Source organism: Rhineura floridana, chromosome 6, assembly GCF_030035675.1.
Source record: "Rhineura floridana isolate rRhiFlo1 chromosome 6, rRhiFlo1.hap2, whole genome shotgun sequence".
Lineage (NCBI taxonomy): Eukaryota > Metazoa > Chordata > Lepidosauria > Squamata > Rhineuridae > Rhineura > Rhineura floridana.
Window position 1 is genome coordinate 111,372,593 of NC_084485.1, and position 12,349 is coordinate 111,384,941.

At 39.7% G+C, this 12,349-nt stretch overlaps 1 long non-coding RNA gene across 1 annotated transcript; it reads right to left on the reverse strand.

The window, feature by feature from the left end:
- Positions 1–218: 218 nt before the first annotated feature.
- Positions 219–11,391, reverse strand: LOC133386758 (uncharacterized). The gene is made up of 2 exons (XR_009763274.1): positions 11,264–11,391; positions 219–482 (listed from the first exon to the last, which is right to left on the reverse strand). It is a non-coding gene; the product is annotated as an uncharacterized LOC133386758 (long non-coding RNA).
- Positions 11,392–12,349: the final 958 nt, after the last annotated feature.

A 12,349-nucleotide genomic window follows, 5' to 3' on the forward strand; every position in this document is an offset into this window, starting at 1 on the left:
GTTGTGTGTATCAGGAGATCAGTTTGAGCTTGTTTGGTCTTGGAAAGTTCCCAGAAAAATAATCTCAGTGGTGCATTTTGTAGCTAGAAAACATATTATCGAATTACAGTCGATGACACATGTTCAATCCCAGCAGTTCTAGTTCCCCTGTTTAATTCAAACACTGTTGAGAGAAAAACTCTATGACATTATTCAAGGGTATGAGACGTGTTTCCTCATTGCCATTTGAGTCATTAATGTCGACATTTATTATTTTATTACATTTTTATACACTACATTTTAATTCCAGACTTCTCCAAGGAGCTTGGGGAGGCACACCTATTTTTGTTCCATTTGGCCTCACAACAACCCTGTGAGGTATGTGAGAGAATGGCTGACCAGTAAGCATCACAGACAGCAGAAACTGTATTCTTGCTCTCCCCAGTCCAAGCTGAATGCTGTAGTAGCCACTCCAAAACACACAGGATCAATGTTGATGATTACTGTAAAAAATAATACTAGTTCAGTTCAAATGCTGCAGCTTCATACACATACCTCCTCTTCCTCTTACCATACACTGATACCCTCCCCAAACCATTTTCTGGTTTGGTAGTTTACCAGGACATCTGACAAAACAATCATATATACCCACCCAGATCTGCTGGTGGGGGGAGGGGGGTTAGCATGTGGTGGAGGTAAGGATGGGAGAGAGGTTTTGTTTGGTTCACATTTTCATGCAAAAGCCACCTAATGCACACTTGCCAAAACAATGCATAAACTGAAACACAATCATCCTTCAAAATTTGCATTTCTTTGAATTTTACATGTAGTTCTTCAAGCAAATGATGTGTACAAAATGCATATATTAAGAGGAAAGTGTGCATAAATACATATATTAGTAAAAAAAACATTAAAATGCATAAAATTAGGGAAAATTGCTGATGAAAATGTGTATATTAGGCAGACAAAAATGTACATACATATGAGAAGAAATGTACACTAAAAGGATGATGTTTTCATATGACTTTTTTTGTTTACACAAAAAAATTGCACACTGATGAGGAAATGTGTGGAACTAAATTTAAGATTGAAAAAACAAGAAACTGAGAGAAACGGAAATTGACAGATCCATCCCTGGGTGAAGCTGCTATGCCTTCAGAAAGCTCTACAGACATTGATCTACCACTGGTAGAGTTTCTCCTAGCAATAGGAGGCATTAGACCCTAAAATAAGCCATTCTAGAAACAAGAAGGATAGCCAGAGGCAATCTTGGATCTGCAAGATACAAAGCCTCTCCATTCCCCCAAGAGGCCACAGAATTCGAACCATTAGGTACACCAGCATGGAGACATTGAAACCAATGGGTAACATTTAAAAACCAAAACTGCCAGGAAAAAAAGGAGGGAGCGACAAAAATAAATTGTCGGCCAGTCTAGCAGAGCATTGGAAATAGCAGATCGTCTGCCACTTCATTTTCCTATCCCACCCCACTTAGGATTGTTCTGTCATAGGAACATAGGAAGCTGTGCTATACCAAGTCAGACCATTGGTTCATCTAGCTCAGTTTTGTCTACACTGACTGGCAGTGGCTCTCCAGGGTTTCAGAAAAGGGGCATTCCAAGCATTTCCTGGAGACGCTGTGGATCAGACCACGGACCTTCTCCATGTAAGGTAGGTCCTCTACCACTGACCTATGGCCCTTCCCCCAACCAGACAATGCAAACCAAACTGGTTTGCATTAACCAGAAATTATATTTGGAAACTATGGCTTGGAGGCAATTTCTTTTTATGACTCTAATCCAGAAACAGCCAATGTGGTGCCCTTCAAAAATTTCCATAATCCCTGATCATTGGCCCTGCTGGCTGGGGCAGATGAGAGTTCAAATTAACTGGAGGCTATTATGCTGGCTATTCCTCCTCTAATCACAGAGTGCCCACTCAAATATCATTGCATACAATGATTAGAGAACAGCAGGAAAAGAAGGAGTGGATTAGAGCATTAAAGGAGGAGATGAGCACTCAGAGCACTCCTCATCACCAAAACCATAGTTGGTGTTCAGGCAAAGTTACATCTAAATACACCCATGAACTTCTAGGAACAAAGGGAGAAGAGGCTGAAATATAGTCTCACATCTAAAAGGATGCATAACAGATACTTATTATGGATTCAGAGACAAGCAGGTTCTCTGTAGTTGCTTGTCTTACCACATGGAGATAAGCTTCCCCCCCCCCAGTAAATTAAAAATAACATGCTCACATATTGACTTCCATGAGCTCATGTGTAGTAGGTCACCTCTGGAACCCTCCAATTCTCACCCCTCTGCCACTGGCCTGCAGAGGAGATTTCTAGCAGCAAGTCGACAAGTTCTCTATGAATGGTTCTACCCCATAACATTGAATTTAGCATAACCATCACATAACTAGCTACTTGTTTGATTCCATACTTGATTGCATGGCATCAGAATGTAGTAACAAGTCAAACTTTTCTTTTTTTTCCTTGTTGAAAGGTCTGTACATTTTCATCTTTTATATGTTTTGACTAACAGTGTCATAGTCACCACATGGCCACACAATACCAGTACCAAGAAGGAGGATTTATTAGGTACCAGCTATGATGTCAGTTTCAGGTAATCAGAAAACAGTGAAGTTATTCTTCTCTTGCAATTAAAAAAAAGCTGGACATAGCATGACTGGTGGAAGGAAGGTCAACAATTTCAGTGCAAAATCAAAATGAGAATGAGTAAAGCAGATGCAGGGGCCAACATGCTAAAGACCAGATGAAATATTTTTAGAGAATTATTGGTACCCAAATTAGATACCAGCATTCTCTAAATCAAAAAGCACTAAAACATAGCAGATTCCCAATATTTCATCAAGACAAGTTTTATTCCTGTTGCTAGCATCCCTTATGAAACAAATCATACAGATCATTTCTAGGGCATAACTTCTGTCATTATATAGATCAATTTAAGGGAATCTGTTAACACCAAACCTAGAGGGGGTTCTATGTGGCACAATTATTTTGAAGCCTGAATTCAAATTTGTGGTATCTCTTCATAATCCAGGGAACAGTTCTATTTACCTTAGAAACAGTAAAAATCAGTACTCTTAATTCTGAAACAAATTGCAAAGATGGAATCTGCACAAGGAAGCTTATATCACATGTGATACTGAACCATCAGCAAAGGTCAAATTCATCATCATCATTTGAAACTCATCAAATGGAGGTTGTTTTTTGGCAGGGGGTGGGATTCATGATTAGAGCTAGTGAGCTGAAAAGAGTGGACGTGGAAATTACATTTATAATTAGAATGGGAAATGAAATTGGGAACAAACATCAGGCTTCCAAACAGACAGATCAAGCAGAAATCTTGGATGCAGATGAGAACCTGGGTCAAACATGCAATTCAGGTAGGGTTGCCATATTCCATTTCCACAAATCCGGGCAGGCTAATTTGCATATTATGCAAATTATTTGCATATTAATATTTGGATTGTCCAGTTGTTTTGTTTTTGTGCCTAGGAATTACCACCAAAAACTGGGGAAAGATGTGAGAAATCTTTTTTTTTAAAAGCAACATTAAATGCCTAGACTCTAGTTTCCAACACTATGGAATATTGATTGATTGATTAAGAGGATTTACATCCTGCCCTTCTGCTGTTAAAAACAGAGCTCAGCACAACTTACAAATATAATAAAAACAATAAAAATACACAATCAATATAAAAACATAATAAAAACACAAAATAGCAACAAACATAAAGTAAGTCAGGGCAGCAGTACAGTTAACCATTATATACTGTATACGATATATTTCAGAGATGTGGTGGGTGGAGAAAAACAAGAAGCCAAAATGTTAGGAAAAGGAGCCTTTCACACCACATGATCAGTTCTAAATACTGTTGCAGCAAGTTTTACAAGTTCCTCCACTATTCTACTGGTGCAGGCACTCAGACATTCAAAGTATCTGTATGTTTCTTAGGTTTTATAAAAGCAGAGCTTTGCTTAACTCAAAATTTCTTCTCCCTTTGATCAACCACATCTACACAGGTTCCACCTCCGTACTCAAAATGAAACTGGGCCTGGAAGTGTGCAACAACCCCACACATACCTTGCTAATTAGATTACCAATGCCAGGATGTCTGTCTTGTCGACTACTCTCCTGGTCCCCCCCCCACAGGGCATCATGAAAGACCCAGTCCTGGGCTCAGAAAGAAAATAAATATCTGGTCCTCTTCAAAGTACTCATAAGCTTCTTATTTTAATTAAAATAATAATGATAAACTCTTGCTCTTATCACTAATGGGAGTTAATTATCTTGCATATGCTGCTGTTGCTTCTATGGCTGTAATGGAGTGAGGTTAAAGATAAGTGAAATGCAAATAGGAAAAAAACAACAAAAAAGGCAGTAACACTTTCCTAAATGTAATACCATACCAACCACAACAAGATTCCTATGAGTAAGGCAGAAAACTAAGCATCTCACAACCAGTCAGGATTCCTAACCAAAAACCAAAAATATGATAAATGAAGAAATATATATTTATTATTTAAACAAACTGTAAATATATTTATAGTGCAATACTAGGTTTATTTATTCAGAAGCAAGTCCCAGTGTATTCAGTGGGGCTTACTCAAACAGGGACAGAAATGCAACCTCAGGTGATAAGCAACTTCATTCACACAACCCAAAATTCTGAATCATGCCACTTCACGCTGTTTTGCAACTGTTTATACTTGTTTTTATGGTTATTGGATTTTAAATGGCTTTATTTCTTGTTGTGAGCTGCCTCGGTTTCCAACCCTACCTCACAGGGTTGTTGGAAAGACTCCATACACGCGCACACACACACACACACACACACACACACACTGCAGATGTATAAATACATGCAGCCCATATAATAGTTTATTGTCAAACCAGTTGGTCATTGCAGAAAAATCGGTATTAGTTTTAAAAAAAATCAGTATTAGTTTCCTACAGAATAAAACTTGTAATACCTAAGTAAGCCCTGCCTACTTGCTTTAAAATAGGACTGGAGAAGAACAGAGTTAGAACACAAACACAATTCTTTTTTACATTCACTCCAAAGTCCCATTGATTTTCAGCACATTCATAACCATGTCTACTCAAAAGTAAGTCCTATTGAATTCAATGGGATTTACTCTGGGCGTATGGGATTAGCATTGCTTTTACAAAAGCAAGTATTGGGAAGGTTTTCAAACCACTGCCCAGGATCTGACTCCTGCACACAAGAGGAAAAAAAACTGAAATGTATATACTTACCCAATTTATGAGATTTTCAGATAAACGGAGGGAAACCACCATTTTCTGGCATTGCAATGACGTTTTCTAGACACTGCCTCAGGTCAGTCAAACTGAAACACAACCCTGGCTTCACTGATTGGCTGCAATCCTGAATGGGCGGGGTTAAAGCTACGAAGTGCAGCTATACAGTACTGTTTAAAGAAAGATTTAACAGTCGGGGCGGCTGACGTTTTTATGTATATCTCGAGAACCGGACCATCTAGAAACTTAATTTTTTAAAAAAATTAAAGCTGAGAATCCGGGCCACCTAAGGGGCTAAACGGGCACCGAGTGGCATCCATAGAATCTGGGTAAAACCCGGCTAACCGGGCAATATGGCAACCCTAAATTCAGGGCCATTTTACATGCTATGTGAATACTATAGTAGATAAACCCCTGCATGTCACAAGTACTTGGATTGGCTTGTATAATTTGTGAGACCTTTACTCATTCTGTTTGCATGTAGTTTGTGTACACACTGTGGGAACGTGCACATTGTTTGTATATGCATTGTGTACACATGCACTGCAAAGGGTACATGATGCTTTTTGAAACAAAGAAAAAAATGATAGGAATGAATTCTCATATCATGACATGTTACTCTAATTTTCATAACATGTGAAGTTGGCCCACAGATTCCACTTAGCCAGGCCTCAATCTTCAAGCAGAAGGATCAAGAACAGATAGTCTGCAAACATGCTTCATCTTAGAAGCTAGGAAAAAAAGTAGATTGAAAAATAGATTGCTGCATTTAAATATGATGTGAATGTGAAAGCACTAAAAACATAGGTAAGAAAAATAAAATCCTAGCATCTGCAAAATAAAACAAAAAATAAGCCAAAATGTGAAGGAGCCTCACAATATGAAGATAATTATAAGCTTTCTGTGAATGCACAAACAGTTTTGTTGGATTGATCGAAAACAACATTAATAGAATAAGAAAGCGTATTCTTTGCAGTATCTATTCACAATAATACTAAGGCTGCAACATATGAATCTTGAATTACACATACTGCAAGAAAGAAGCAGCACATAGCCTGGTATATTGTAAAAGCAGGGGGTTTTATTGCAACTGAGGGGCGAAATAAGACACAGACACATCAGCTTGGGTTGAACAAGGGCCACTTTATTAAATTACAGTAAACAAAACCCAATTTAAAGTAACCTGCGGAAGGAAATCTAGGTGCGGGAACTGTCTATAAGCAAGCAGCTTGCCATACAGTTCTCAGGCGACCAGCCCCTGCTGGGGCAAGGGCAAGCCCATCTGCTTACCCCTTACCCCGGCCATACCCTGTAGGTGAGTAGGGGGGCCTTCCCACATCACCACCCCCCAGGGCCACGAAACTCCAGGTGGATGACGTAAGTTGGCCCCAGAAGCAGCCCATATCCTGCCCTCGAGCCGTAAAGCCCTGACAGACAGGCCTCTGAAACCGCCAATCACCTCCAAAGGTGCCTAAGGGGGCCACCTAGCTGTCCTTACCTACTTCCCTTCTCTCACCTTCCCGTACCCATGCCATAATAAAACTGCCCTGTCTAGGGCATTAACATGCCAAGCATGTCAAATTAGCCGAATCAGCCAAAACCATCTATTAATCACAACGCCCCCTAACCCAATTCCCTCCCACTCTCACAGTGTGGAGGAGGCAAAAACCCTGCCCGCCAACTAGGGTGGGCAGGATAAAAATTCCTACTCAGCCCCGAAGTGACCACTGAACACACCATAAAAGAGGGAGGGTGGGGTGGGTGTCGCGCGCCAAAGAGGAGGATAGGAGGGGTGGCCTGGACTTAAATTAGCCCAAGAGCTCCGCAACTCCACGCTGCACGTCGTGCGCACATAACCCCTGCAACACGTGACGTTGCCCATATAAAAAATGCCCCCCATCCGCAATTATGCCCCGCTCATCCAGGCTGCGCGGGTGAGCGGGACGTTATATCTGTGGTCCATGGAGCCAGAGGGGGTCTATGGATGGGTTTCAGTGGGTCCATGAACCAAGTGGGGGAAAATCAATTTTCAGTGCAATAAAATAAATTGTATGCAAACATTTCATGTTTGTGTATTTATGTGCATTTTTCCGGATAGGGGGTCCATAGATAGACTTCATCAGATTCTTAAAGGGCTCCTTGGCCCCATAAATGTTAAGAAGCACTGTGTTAAAGGAATTCAGTCTTTTTAACAAATGTGTTCCAGTTCAACAGAGTCTGGAGCAGTTTCAGTCCAGGTACTACAGAAACCTTAGGAGCTCTAGGTACTAGGCCCTGAGAAAGCCAAGGAGATAAGATTTCTGGTGGGTCTTTCTCATGCCTAATGTATGTTTTGAGTTTGTTCTAAATGAAGCAATTTGGTCACCATCCTTCATGTTAAAAGTACATCTTGCACCTAGAACCCCCAATCTTTTGGATGGATTCTAGACCTCAGTTCTGATGAGCTCTTTTTCTCATAACCCAGTCTGTATTCTCTGTTTGAAACATATTCAAAAAACTACTACACAACATGCTGGAAACAGTTGGGGCTCTATCTGACCTATGATCCAATCCAGCAATGTGAAATGACAATGCAATATGGAAGAACAGGCAATAAAAGAGGGGCTATGCAATGTAGACGGCAACGTTGAGCCAGTCACTATCTCTCAGCCTAACCTACCTCACAGGGTTGTTGTGAGGATAAAATGGAGAGGGGAGAACCACGTACACCACTTTGAGTTCCTTGGAGGAAAAGTGCGATATAAATGAAATAAATAAATAAATAAATAGATTTCCTTGAGTACTGAACAACTGATATGCAATGCAACTCCCACACCTGGAGGTGAGGAGTAAGGCTTTCAGATATGCAACAATGCCAGAATGTCTTGTCTTAGAAATTAAACACTGGCAATTTCAAATGTCTATTTGAATGAATGCAGAACACAGTTCTGCTTTTGCACAATTCCCATTGTTTCAATGTGGTTCATACAGGAGTCGTACCTTGTGGGTTAATGCTTAACCTCACTAAGAACAAAGTGAACTGAGCAATTGTCAAAATACTGCACATTATTTTTAACAGGAATATTTAATTTCTATGAAAGAGTAGAAGTATGATTAAGTGCTAGCCTATAGTTTCAGATCATGTATTAAAACAATATTGATAAGAACATGCCAGCGATTCAGTTGGCAAATTGATTCTCCTGGATAAAATGTTTTAACTTTGGGTTTGAATAGAAGGATATATTGAGTAACAGTCCTTCTTAAATGCTCAGGCTACCGGAGTCCCTTATACCATTAACCTTTAGGCAATGGAAAATCTCAGTGGCTGTTTCCGGTGGATTAATCATAATGCTGTGAAAATATTACTAGTGACTTAGCCTTCACAGCTAATAAAGACAGGCATAACACTCATGGAACAATGTCATACAAACTGAGGGCTACACCTCATAAACAAACATACATGCCACCCTGAATGTATCACTGTTCCTGAGAGCAAAACCTTTTCTCTGTTGTTAGCAGGTGTTGTAACAAGAGGGAATATACTATGTATTACAAGTAATTGAATCTCTTCCCCCACCCCAAATTCTCTTATTGTGGAGAATGTTTGCAAAGATGCAGAGATGCTTATACCAAGATGCAGATATACATAATGCATTTCCTTCTTCCCTTTCTGGTGAGACAACACTTGGCTAAGTCAAACACTGTATATTGGGCCCCATGCTGTGAACTGCAATGTTCCTGTACAACCCGATTTCTTTCGAGGAAGTCAATGAGAGAATGTGCTCGGCAACTTAACAAGATTATTAAAGGCTTGGGAGAGGAAGTGAAATAGATTTTTCCCTGCGCACTGGCAGAAAGAGATGTTTCTCAACAAGTTGATGTAGTTACAAAGCTTGGGATTAAGCAGTTTTGCTCCCATCACAAAATATGAAAGTGCTCCTCCCCTTATCAAGTCCCTTAACACTTTTAATAAGGAGCCTCTTCTCATCCATTCTTCATGGTCTTGTCATTTAACAAAGCCTCCCTTCATGTCTCTACTCCTGTAGCTGAACTTCCAAAAATGATTTATATTTTTGAATCATTAGTCTGTCAACATTATTGTTTATTTAAAAGATTTTTAGGTTCACCTTGCCAGACAATGCCTCTTTAGGCAGCATCTAAAAATAAAAACACAATTGCAGGAATATGGCATAAACAAAGACATATATGACAGCAGCAGCCAGTGATCAATAACTGCATATTAATCCATTTTTATAAGAAAAGTACTGCTGGATCAGACCCAAGCCCCATGTAGTCCAGCACTCTGTTTGCACAGTGGCCAACCAGATGCCTAAGGGCAGCCCTCAAGCAGGACCTGAGTGCAAGAGCACCCTCCTCCCTTGTGATTCCCAGCAACTGGTATTCAGAGGCTTATTGCCTGCAGCAGTGGAGGCAGAACATAGCTAGTAGGTGTTGATAGCCTTCTCCTCCATGAATTTGTCTAATCATATTTTTAAGTCATCAAATGTTGGTGGCCATCACCACCTCTGGAAGGAATACCATAATTTAACATAGTGCTGTGTGAAATAGTACTTTCTTCTGTCTGTCCTGACAACATTCAGCTTCACAGGGGGTGCCTGGGTTCAAGTATTATGAGAAAGAGAGAAAAACTTTTCTCTATCCACTTTCTCCACACTGTGCATAGTTTTATACATCTCTAGAATATCTCTTCTTACCTTTTCTCTAAGCTAAAAAGCCCCAAATTTTGTAATTTTAAAACTGTACAGACTAGCATAACAATCCCTCCCCCCCCTTTCAGGTAACAAACGTGATATTCTAAAATATTTTACATTAACAGCTAGCTGAAACAGATAGGTCTTCAAGGCTCTTTTGAAGGCTACCACTAACAGGCTCAACAGCAATTATTATGGGAGAGAGGCAACATCCCCACCATACATTTAAAGCACTCTTACACCACTTTAACAGTCTTGGCTTCCTCCAAAGAATCCTGGGACTTGTAGTTTGTTAAGGGTACTGAGAGGTGTTCAGAGACTCCTATTTCCTGCACAGAGCTACAATTTCCAGAGTTCCCTGCGAAGAAGGAATAATTGTTGAACCACTCTGGGAATTCAACTCGGTCCTGAATAACAAGTCAAATTCAAAAGACAGAGTGGCTCCAAAGTAGATTGGTCTGCTTTCCAAACCTACAGATGCAAGTCATATCTTGTGGCTTGTGCACACCCCTACTCTAAAGCCCCTGAAAACTGACTGTATAATCCGATGCATGTTTTCTCAGAAGTAAATCCCATTGTATTCAGTGGAACTTTCTTCCAGGTAGGTATGCATATGTTGCAGCTTAAATCATGCAAAAATGCACTTACTCATGTGGTATTTTACAGATACATATGCATTTATACCATTTTGGTCTGGCTCTTGATCACAGGAATTTGTATTCAAAATATGGGACTGACATCCAAAATATTTTGCCCTTGATGTAGCCTTTTTCATTCAGATGTCCTTATTTAGTGGGTTTAAAAAAAATGACTGTCTTGCCTCATTCTACTATAGATCTAACATGAAATTACTGGAGTTTTGAGGATTTATGAGCCTGGAAAAGAAATGAACATCCAAACTTCTTTCTGGCTCTGCTCAGTTGAATGAATTGGCAGTCTACAGTTAATTCATGACTTCCTCAGCCTATGTTACTTTCCAGGAGGATTGGTTGAGAGCATCATTCCTGTGCATAACTTCAAATCTCCCAACAAAAACCTTTTCTCCTGCTTAAATATCTACAGCTTTAAAAGCACAGGAGCCCTACTAGGGAGAAAAATGGTAGCAATGCTAATTGTAAGCCTGCCATGGAAGCAAGTTTGACATTCTTGGGTTAACAAAGGAAGGCATTTGCCAAAATGATACTTCTAAGAGACAAAAATGTAGCTGACAAACCATAACTAGAAATAAAAACAACAACAGCAATCCCATAAGGGATTGACTGTAATGAGTAATATGACTCTTGTTAATACAACCTTTCTTACCTAGCAATTATTTGCAGCTAATTACTTCGAGGCATTGCAGAAATAGTTGCAAGGGGAGACAGGTGTTTCAATCACTGAGAAAGACATCCTGGTCAGGTGGTAGCAGGAGGCAGAGGAGACTAAGATGTGCCAGGTGCAGCTGAGGGGGGGAAATTGGAGCCTGTGCATTCAAGGGTTGTTTTGGAAATGGAAAAGTTTATAAGAGAAAGTAAGAGAGATGTGAAGAGCTACTTCTAACTATCTATGCAAGCAATAACGTGAATGGAGAAATCCACCATGGCAAAATAGTTTCAGAGAAGAAACTGTCGTTAACCAAAATCTGGATCTATAACCACAATGGACTTGAAACACAGAAAATATATAGTGTCCTTGTTTATCTGTGATGAACTTGGTTTGGTTGGTGGGCAGCTGCTGTGAAGAGTCAAATCAGGCAAAAATAGACATGTCTCACATGAAATATAGCACTTTCCCCCCTTGTTTGGCAAGAGCTGGCAGCACTCTGCTGAGTTCTTTCCCAAACAAGGTTCAACTGGTTGCACCACTGATAGCATATAGGGGGCATCAAAGCATTTTTATTTTCCTAGGCTTTTAATGGCTTTGAAGAAGTTTGTGTTTAAGAAGGCTTTTCCTGAAGTCTAACCCAGTCACTTTATGGGATATTTAATTGTACATCTGTAGAAATTATTTCATTGTTTTAGAGGGTTTTTTAAAATATATCTGAATTTATCTTATTTTATTGTACTTCATTTCAGTAGTTTTTGGTTCTTGAACAGTTTATGAATCTGTATAACAAAACAATAACAATAACAATACATTGGATGGTATCTCACGCTTCCAGATCTAAAATCTAAAATTTAGGGTGCTATATTTTAATGTGCTTTTGACAGCTGCATAGCAGACAAACAGCAAATGACTCTTTTCTGTCACTGTATCTCCAAATGATGAACAGTGTCACCATGTGATTTTGGTCTGTTATACCCCTTTAAGGGCATGGACCCTCTCTCTCTCTAACAAGCTCGCTTTGTTTTCCAAAGAAACTCAAAGCAGCTAATGGATTAAATAATAATACCATATAAAACAAATAAT